This window comes from Alexandromys fortis, unplaced genomic scaffold (assembly GCF_014885135.2).
Source record: "Alexandromys fortis isolate MF-2015 unplaced genomic scaffold, M_Fortis_MF-2015_v1.1 scaffold_31, whole genome shotgun sequence".
NCBI lineage: Eukaryota > Metazoa > Chordata > Mammalia > Rodentia > Cricetidae > Alexandromys > Alexandromys fortis.
Genome location: NW_026067974.1, coordinates 5208595 through 5219708, shown reverse-complemented (window position 1 = coordinate 5219708; position 11114 = coordinate 5208595). Strand labels below are relative to the sequence as shown.

The 11114-nt window shown below is 38.6% G+C and overlaps 1 protein-coding gene across 1 annotated transcript in view; it reads right to left on the bottom strand.

Annotated features, from left to right (window-relative positions):
* The window catches only part of Ca10 (carbonic anhydrase 10), a 475330-nt gene that overhangs the window by 371888 nt on the left and 92328 nt on the right, over positions 1-11114 (bottom strand). The window lies entirely within an intron of this gene.

Genomic DNA, 11114 nt, shown 5'->3' with positions numbered 1-11114 from the left:
TCCTCCTCTCTCTCTCTCTCTCTCTCTCTCTCTCTCTCTCTCTCTCTCTCTTTCTTTGTTTTGTGAGGCAGGGTCACTATGTGGCCAAAGGAAAATGACCTTGAACTTCTGACCTTCCTGTTCCTGTATCTGAAGTGCTGAGATTGTCTACATGCTTCACTTATGGGGTGCTGAAGCTCCAACTCGGGACTTTTTCCTACGTGGTTGGCAAGCACACGCAACTGAGCAACATCCAGTGAGCAGCCCCAATGGTACCTTTCAATGACAATTTTAGACAGAAGAATACTATTCCAGTGTGCATCGCAATGAAGGAAGATAGAAAAGCTGATCAGGGGAAGGGCTGGCATCAAAAGAGAAAAATGATTGTGTTAATTTTGGAAATAGGCGATGCATCCATTCTATAAACAAAAATTTGCCTATGCAAATTTGGAAACCTCTAGTTGGAAGTTGAATCTAAAGGAACAAAATAAATGAACCAGTGACATCTCAGATCTCTGAGGGATGGGGAGGAAGGAGACTGATGGAGGAAGGTCATTGGTTAATTAATAAAGAAACTGCTTGGCCCTGATAGGTTAGAACATAAGTGGTTGGAGTAAACAGAACAGAATGCTGGGAGGAAGAGGAAGTGATCTCAGATGCCATTCTCCCCTCTTCCTCTCTGACCCAGGATGGACGTAGGCTAGAATCTTCCCTGTAAGCGCACCTCAGTGCTACACACATTAATAGAAATGGGCCAGGCAGTGTTTAAATGATTACAGTTTTTGTGTTGTTATTTCAGGGTATAGGCTATCCAGGCAGCAGGGAGCAGGGTGGCAGGAATGCAACCTGCAGCTCTTACTACAGGAGACATGAGAAACTGTTCCAATAGTTGAAAGAGAACTCCAGTAAGCACATGAGGTCAACAATACAGAATACTCCTGAGATCACGTGGGTTAAGAACCACAGAACGACATGTTTGTAACCAAACTAATTTTGATTTGGCGCCATGCATTCCATCTATTTCACACTGTAATTGAGATTTTCATATAAGGAGGTAATAGGAAATAGGAATTAGGTCGAGGAGCAATTCCCTCCTATTACCACTCCCATAATCAAATACAGAACTCCTTTCTTGAAAGCCCCAACAGCAATAGAGTTTTCCAGGTTCTATCCTAACCTCCCTCCAGGGCTTGAGTATTATCACTGGTGCCCTGAGGTCTGCCCTGGGCATTCTTCAGCTAAGACTGCAACGACCATGTGCATAGTTGTTGTTCCCCAACACACATGGTCATTTTATTAATTTTGGCCATTTTCTCCCTTTTGAACTAGGTATTCCTCCTTTAAAGTGATGATATATTAATAGGAACATTCTACTCACACTCTACAGTTTGATTCTTTAGTCAAGCCAGACACTCTTATCTTGCATACCCTCCACTCTCCTCTACCCAGGACCCCTCACAGCTCTGCTTGGAACCTATGCTTATCAGCTTATTTACCTCTACATTCGCTGAAGGTATATATGTGTCTCATTTGGTCCAGGTTCTATCAGTGTTGTTGTATCCAAGTGCCCGGCACATGAAGGGTGGGGAGAAAAGTATGAGACCAATGATATTCTAAAGTCACTTAGGGAAAGTATAAGAGTGCTCATGATGAGGTAATGCATATAGACTCAAGAGTCCCATGAGACAGACTGAAATTTGAGGTGAGCAGGTAGTGGGGGCAGGCAGTCACGGGATCCTCTTGAACACACTTGTCATCGGTAATGTTATCATTACTGAGCTGCTGAAAGAGTGTGGCTTCTCTTTCATGAATGAGGGCTCAGCATCTTTGAGAGACAACTAATTTGTTGTGCAAATCAGACGGCATGTATGAGCCAGGGTTGAAATGAATTGGATTTTTGTCATACCCAGCTACTCTGTGCAACCACACTGACCTTCATGTATTAAGTGAAAACGTTAGGCCAAGGAGGACTTTGAAGTGAGAATGAGAAAAAATACTCTGTATCCTTCCATTGATTTAGGAACAAGAGGCAAACACACAGTAGTTAAGAGGGTGCATCAGAATTCATTACTGTGTAGATAGGCGGGTGTAATACGACCCTGCTCTAGGTTTAATAGCCCAGGTGTTGACCATGACAGATCATCTTGTACAAGTCACTCACATACTTTGAGCCTCCAAGAAGGATCATTCATGAAGGAGAAAAAAACCAGACATGTCTTGTCTTTCCACAGACTTGCGAAGAGAAGCAAAACAACACCAATTTTTAAGTATTTTGCAAAACAAAACAAATTATATATTACCTCAGTTTCAGGCCCTTGAAATTCTTCCTTTCTATACTCTGAAATAAGTTTTCTCACAAAACTGTTGCTTCTCATTTTCTTTCTGCCTTAATCGTAGTAATGCAACTGCAATTAAGTCCATGGTATTCTTTCAAGCCATAGAGAGACTTAATTTAAATGAGTGAGTCTCCTTCATGATGTACCAAATAGTGGAGGGCCAGCAAGATGATTCCGTGGGTAGGGAGCTTGCCATCTAACCTGATGATATGAGTTCAATCCCTGAGACAATGTGGAAGGAGAAAACTGTCTTTTGACTTCCACACCAAAAACAGAGCACACATCATACCCTTTTCCTCATATAAATAACATACAAATAAATAAATAACAACGGGAATATTAAATAATGTAGTAATGGATTTTTTATGGCAAAAGGACTAAATGGCTTGTTTTACCATAAATCAACTCTGTGATCATGTTAAATAACAGTTCTATTCTTAGTCTCAGATTTTTTAAATTAAAAGATAAGAGAATGAAATTAAATGATTTTTACATCTTTTGCAATTCATGCCTTTAGTAATTATTTACTATTTAGAAGTTGTCATGAAGGAGGAACTATATCTTAATTATTTTGCTTTCTTTCAATTTGTTTTGTAAGAATCTGGATGTGTCTTTATTTTCTTGTTCCAGGGTTGATTCTTGGAAAGAAGACAGTGTTAGACCAGGTCCTCTGTGGATAAGTATTCCTGCCAAAGTCATGAAGTCCAGAGTGAGTTACTCTCCTCCATGTGTTGAGAGCCTCGGCTACAGGGATTATTTCGAAAAGCACTTCCATTTGGCCATAGCACCTTTTTATCAGCTGGAAGCTGATGGGGAATTCCAGGTGGCAACTGACCATCTTAACAACAAGTATTTGCTTTAATTTTGGAAAAATGAAGCATACATAGATCTGTTAAAAAAATCATCTGAAATCAACAAGAATCTGTCCCCATTACCCAGACAGCTAGGTGAGCCAATGCTTTTGTCTGCCACCCCTGTATAATTGAAGTGGGAAACAAATGTATTTTAAATTACCTAGAAATTAAATCTCTCCACATTGGGGGAAAAAAAACTTAATGCAACCATGAGTTACATTAATAGAATAAACCTAGTTTTCTGTCATGGAAAATAACTGACTCATTCAGTTTGTATTTCAATTAGAGTATTCGTCTCTGGCAATGGCATACTAAGTGTAAAAGCAACACAATAGTTTATCAGAAGAATAATGGCTAACTTGGTGAGGGAGCCTGGAAGTCGTGTGCTCTGTGAGGATTTTAATCCAGATAAAAATGACTTAAGTGGTTGTCATTTATTTAGTGAAATAAATTCTCTGTGTTCAGGAGGATGTGTGTGTGTGTGTGTGTGTGTGTGTGTGTCTGTGTCTGTGTCTGTGTCTGTGTCTGTGTGTGTGTATGAGGAAGGAGGTATACTTGGTTGAATGGTTCCGTGATAATTTCAGATGGTGAAGTGCTCTTGGACTGGAAACAGTGCTGAGTGGGTCTAGTATGTGAGAGGAGAGAGTAGGTGGCCACCATTCAGAGATGATATGGCTAGGCGACTAGTAAGGGTCTTTATTGTATTCGATTCAAGAGTTTAAAATTGTTGGAATCATTCCTGGAATTTGTAATACAGAAAACCACTACCTCCACTGCAGGAAACATGGCTTTCAAGGCTTTCAGCTTTTATCTGTAACTAATGCCAAACTCAACCAAGTCCTTCTTTAATGGCTAGTTACATGTTTTTTTTTTTTTTTAACGCTATTGAGAACTTTTCCTTAATAGGTTCTTAGACCCTGGTTCCTTTCATATAATAGAGATATACTTTCTTTCTGTCTTCTATTGAAAAATTTGCATGCTACTTCTCAAACACAGGGAATTACTGAAGAAACATTCACCAGCACAGAATTGCGGGGTCAAGATTATCCTTCTGCCTTAAGCAGTTAGATAGTTAGAACAGTTGTAGAAAACAAACAGTGCTTCTAGCCGTGGGACAGCAGCTGGACAGGGCAAGGAGCTCTGAAAGGAAGACAGCTAACCAAAGGGCCAAGCCAGTAACCCCGACCACTGCCTGAGCAATGTTTCCAGGCCAGGAACAAACAAGGGAACCTAAACTAGAGACCATTTCAAAGCCAGGAGAAAATGGTGGAAAGTGACTTTTACAATTCCCGAGGCTCGCCCATAGCTGGGAGCAGTTTGGATGCCCAGCAGGCTCATTAGAAATGACAACGGCACAAAACATAGAGCATCAGGTAGAATCCTGGGAGGCGAGTGAGCTTAAGAGTAAAGCTACCTTAGCCTCAGCATTGAGACTTCTCTTGGTCTATGTTAATGAAGAAAGACTTCAAACCATAAAGCCATATTGAACAATTAGAATAAGTTCTAGTCTTACACAGGAATAAAACATAATCCATCAATCAAAACAAAAATTCCTAATATCTGATAATACTTAAATCTTTTTTTTTTTTTTTTTGAGAAAGGGTTTTTCTGTGTAACAGCTTTGTCAGTCCTGGAACTCACTCTGTAGATCCACCTGTCTCTGGCCTCCTGAGGGCTGGGATTAAAGGTGTGTACAACCATTGGCAATAATTAAATACTTAAAAGCGACAGGGCATACCAAAAGAGAAAAAAAAAAAAAGCCTAAGTGGGGGGAGGGACGACTCAACCAATGGAAACAAAGAAACAGATTGAATGAACAGACTCTAAAACAAGGATGGTAACTATTTCCTACAAGTTCAAAGAAGGGGAGGGGATACAGGCAAGAAACTAAGAAGAATGGATGCATTCTCCCACAGCTTTTAAAAGGTACAGCTACAAAAATCTGTATATGTTAAAGGGCACACTGATTTGATATGCATAGATTGCAGGCTGTGAAATAACCGCCACAGCTCAGCTAAGTAATGCATCTACTGTCTCAATGTCTGCAGTATACCCTTAGTGAACTTCCCGTGAGTGAGACTACACAGTCACTACACTCACTGTGCGGGTGTTACATATGCAGAACTCATTCACTTTATAGCTGAACATTTATTTGCTTTGACCAGCATGCTGCGGTTTCCCCTGTTTCCCCTAAAATCACCATTTACTCTCTGCTTCTATGTGCTTGGCTTCTTTTTAGATTTCTCATAAAAGCAAATATAATAGAGAATTTGTCTGTCTGTACCTGTTCTATTCTCTTAGCAAAATGACTTTCGGTTTTATTCATTGCAAATGGCAGCATTTTCTTGTTTATTCCTGAACAGCAATCTCACTGTATGCACACATATTATACATACATTCGTACATTACACACATACATAGGTACACACATTTTCATCATTTATCCATGGCATCTTCTATATCTCTTGGAATTTATTCTGAAAAGTGGAAATGGAAAAACTTTATGAAATGATCTAGATACGGAAAAAAATGTCTGATATGGAAAAATTGCCTCAGATACCGGCATGATGCACAAACTAGTACTCTCAGGATTTAGGAGATGGAGGAAGGTGAATCAATAGTTTAGGAAAGGTTGGGCTTAATAGAAAGACCCTATCTCAAAGAGGTGATTTCAGAGGGGGGGAGGGGGAAACAAACAAGAACTTACAGAAATTTCAGAAGAAACCATCAAAATTTAACCACACAGGGGAAACAAAGGAGGTTAAAAATGGAAAAGAGCTTTGAACACTTAGGTCACATTAGAAAGTAGCTTATGACATATGTCAGAAGAAATTCTAGGGAGCTAACGCAGGCGAGCAGGTAAAGTGTGGAAAAACAAGTACAGAAGATGTATTTATTTATTATACATCTCTAAGAAGGTCCATTACCACCAAACTGATGAAAAACAGAGATAAGGAAGAAAGTCTTACAAGTGGCCAGAGGGAGAAAGAAGAACATATGAAATCTACAAAGAATGGAAGACATTTTTCTTAAGTCCATGAAAACCAGCACCACAGAGACCGGGACATTGCCATACTACAACACTCTCCACAGCTATGTTAGAGAAACAGCCCTAAGGGCTTCTCAGTAGCTGAGTGGGTTAAAGAAATCGTGATGTACATACACAGTGGAGTTTTATTCAGTCCTGAAGGAGAATGAGATTATGTGATTTGCAAGAAATGAAAGACCACCATGCTGAGGGATAAGACAGCTCCAAATAAATAGATAAATAAATAAATATGTAAATAAATAAATACTGTATGGTTGCTCTCAAATACAATAGGGAAGTCCATGAAACTAAAACAGGGAACTATGAGGAATGCCTGGGAGGGGAAGATGGAGGGGCAGTGAGATAGGGTGCAAAGAAAGTGAATGTGATCAAAATATATTGTATCCATGTTTGGCAACATTATAACAAAACTCTTCCTTTATCCAGTTAGCATGTGCTAAGAAAATTAGAACAAATAGGTTTAGTAATAACAAGATGATGTAAGTTAAAATTCCACATAAAAGAACATTAAATACTAAAGAGAAAAAAACCCAGCCATTCAATCTACATTTTACTACCAAGTAAAAATATAGTTTATGGATAAAGATTGGCTAAGGAGAATCTTCTGTGGAAAGGCCCAGGCTGAAATATTCATTGCCTTCGAAGGCATTTAAGGATCCTCTTCAGCCAGGTGGAAGAGATTAGCTAGGGAAATTTACCTCAACACAGAGGGAAGAATAGCAAAAATGTTAAATATGTAGGTAAATACGAGAGATGATTTTTCTTATTTTAAAGAGTTTATCCCCTCTCATTTTTTTTAAACAAAATTTCCTCATGTAGATGAGACTGGCCTGAAACTTACTATGTGGTGCTGGGATAAAAGTCTTGAGCCACCAAGCCTGGCTCATTCATTTTTAATTTCCCTGAAAGACAACTGGCGAGTTACTGTGAAGAGGAGCAAAAGGTTTGCCATCAATATTCCACAGCCAGGAGGAGGGAGATGAAATCATGCTTTCTGAGTTCTCACTAGCTGCATGACCTTGAAATTACATTAAGAAAAACAAAGAAAATTGAAAGACAATGGACAGGAACCCAGAATTTTAATTGGAAGAGGTTTCAACACGTGTCTTCCTATGAGTGACATGTAATTAATGAGAAAATCTATTAATATATGGAATTTCAGTAGCACTTGCAACTAATGGGATATAAAATGATGTTTGAAAAAAATGATTGCATTGAAAAAGAGCAGAACACACATTCTTCAAACACACTAGGCACACTTTCTAAGTATAGCATTCAGAGACCAAAACAAGCCGCAAAAAGTTCCAGTAGATTAAAAACTCACAGTGGTGACTTTTATCTGTCAGAAGTGCACTAGAAATCAGTAACAGAAATAGACCCAGAACAGTTTCAAAATATTTTGAAGTTTAACAGCATTCTTCTGATAACCCACAGGTTAAAGGGGGGCTAATAAATAAATCGACAACTAGACCGTTTGAGTGAAAATTAAATGACAACTCATTAAAATAGGTGAGCTGCTAAGTTAGTATGCAGAGGAAAATGTGTGGCTTTTGGTTCTTATATTTTTTAAAAAAGACTATTTAAAATGTTTCTAGCTCTTATTCAACATAAGTTTATCCCAAAGGAAAGAGAAGATGGACCATAATAAAGACTGGAAGTGCTAAGATAGAGCTCAGCGATGGAGCATGATTTGTTCATATGAGATCCTGATTTTTAACCCAGAACCAGCTCCAAAAAATTCTAGAAGAGGAACTAATGAAATAGAAAGCAGAACATTAAAAAAAATGATTCTAAGAATTGGTTCTGTGAGATAGAAGTAAAATTGGTAAACCTCTAGCAGGAGTGCAATGACAGACAGACAGACAGAAGAGAGAGAGAGAATTTGCATTAAGTATCAATTGTACAAAAAGAAGTTGAGTCTGTAGATACTATATAAGGAAATACAGTGAATGACAATTCCTAAATTTTTCTTTTCGCTTTATGCTTGTGGGAAAATGAATGACTTTTCTTGATGTACATACATTTAACAACTTAGTTGGAAGAGGCAACTCCATGGAAATGCACTGTACCAAAGTTTGCTGTAGAAGCAAATGAGTTTGTTAATCAGCTACTGAAATTAGTTGTCAAAAGTCTTGCTAAGGAAAATATCTAGGTTTACGTTGTGGTTTAAACGTGAAATGTTGCTTTTAAATCCTGTGCTTGAACACTGGCCACATGCCTTAGTTTGGAAAATTGTGGAACATTTAGGAGCTGGAGCATTGTCAATGGGGCCAGGTCTTGAGGATTTATAGTATGGGACCATTTACTGTTCTCTAGACTGCCAGGCTTGCCTTGTGTTCCTGGTGCCAAGTCTCCTCTGCCTGATGGACTCTATCCTTCTGGAACTGTAAGACAAAATAACCTTTTTCTCCTCCAAGTTGCTTTTTGTCAGGGTGTTTCATCATAGCAACAGAGTGGTAACTAATACAGCTTGGCTGGAGCCATTAATGATTATCTATTTACTTTCCCATAAAAAATAGCAGAGAATTCCTCTCTTCGGTCTGTGAGTCTAAACTCAGCATCACCTGATAGCAAAACCAGACAAACATATTATATATAAAACAATATACCTCTAAAACATAATTAATTCTTAACAAAAATATCAACAGATCCAATACAGAATATCTTAAGAATTATATTTCCCAATCAAGAGGAGTTTATTCCAGAAGTATAAGGTAGATCAACATCTAAAATTCAACCATTAGAACTAGAAAAAAATCATCCTGAGTGATGGAACCCACACCCAGAAAGATGAGCATGGTGTGGACTCATTCAATGAGGCTATTAGAAGTGGATGACGAGCCTATAGTCCATGACCCCAGAGAAGCTGGGTAACAAGGAAAACCCTAAGAGAAACATACATGGATCTGCCTGAGAAGGGGAAATAGACAAGATCTCCTGAGAAATTGGGAGCATAGGGGTTCGGGAAGAAGGAAGGGCAGAAGGGGAGGGGGAGGAGAACATGAGGGGATGAGAGGGTTGAGATGTGGAGAAGACAGAGGGAGAGCAAAGAAAGAGTTATCTTTATTGAGAAAGTCATTATGGAGCTAGCAAGAAACCAGGCACTAGGGAAATTCCAGGAATTCACAAGGATGACCCCAGCTAAGACCCTAAGCAATTGTGGAGAGGGTGCCTGAACTAGCCTTCCCCTATAATCACATTGATGACTATCTTACTGACCATCAGAGAATCTTCATCCAGCAACTGATGGAAGATCCACAGTGAAGCACTGGCTGAGCTTCCAAAGTCCAGTCGAAGAGAGGGAGGAGTGATATATGAGCAAAGGAGTCAAGACCATGATAGGGACACCCACTGAAACAGCTGACCTGAGCTAGCGGGAGCTCACTGACTCCTGACTGACAGTGGGAAAACCTGCATTGGACCAAACTAGGCCCTCTGAATGTGGGTGACAGTTGTATGGCTGGGGCAGTCTGTAGGGCCACTGGCAGTGGGACCAGGATTTATCCCTACTGCTTGAACTGGCTTTTCAGAACTCAATCCCTTTGGAGGGATACCTTGTTCAGTCTAGATATACAGTGGGGAGGACTTTGGTCCTGCCTCGGATCAATGTGTTAGACTTTGTCGATTCCCCATGGGAAGCCTTACCCTCTCTGAGGAATGGGTGGAGGTTGGGGAGGAAGGTGGAGGGAGCGTGAGGAGGGGAGGGAGTGGAAACTTGGATTGGTATGTAAAATGAGAAAAGATTGTTTTTTTAAATAAATAAATTGATTTAAAAATTTATCACAATAATATACTCAAAAAATTTGTATGCAATTCTCTTAATAGATATAACAGTTCATTTCTTAGTAATTATCAAGAGAAACAAATGCGCACTACAATGGAAACTTTTTATATAGTTGTTCACATAACTTCATTTCAGACAGGCAAAAATCAACTCAAAATAGATCGGCAGCTCAAACATCCATCCGTAATTAACTATGGTATAGATATAGTCACTGTATGGCTATATAAAGAAATTAATTGTTGATACAGTCAGCAACATGGTATGAATGAGCCTTGAAGACACCATCATCCGAAGGGGAAAATGCCCCCAAATGCTATATACATCTGGTCTTACAGTTATAAATCTGTAGAAAATGCAAATCCTGTTGACAGAAAGCAGACTAGCAATTTTAAGAAGTCAAGGGGTGGGTGGGGCTATTTCATCAACCACAACTCAGTCCAGATAAACTAGGAAATCTTACTTTATGAAAATTTTATAAAAATAAAAAAGAGTTTACAAGATTGAGATTTTTTTACATGCTACATTTTACATAGGCCCAATATAAACCCCCAGCAGTATCTTTTTTGAAAATTCTTATTTTAAAATAAATTTCATATTTTAATAATACTTTCAAGGCATCATAACTATTAAAATATTCAGAAATATACAGAAAAGGAAAATTATCCCATCATGCAGAGATAAACACACTTCATATTTTGCAGTTTTCCTCCTAGGGCTTTGCTCATATAGTTATGAGAACATATAAAAGAAAATTGAATCATACTGTACATTTGACTTAATATCTTGCTTTTATTACTAAAACTATAAAGTTAAAATATACAATGTTTATTTTTCTGGTCAAAGAACTCAAACTATCTTGGTTTATAAGTACTGTCTCCCTCTAGTTATTAATTCTCTTTTCCAACTTAAATTCCAGTTGTAACATACGTGTTGTGTGTAGAAAGGGTAAAATGCATGTGTAAGGGTCTAATAGTGCATGCATGCTCACATCCATGCAGGTATGTATGGAGGACATAGGTTGACATCTGGTGTCTTCATTTCTTTCCACCTTATTTACTTACTTATTTATTTATTTAGTGATTGAGCAGTTGAGTGTTTGCATGCGTGGGGAC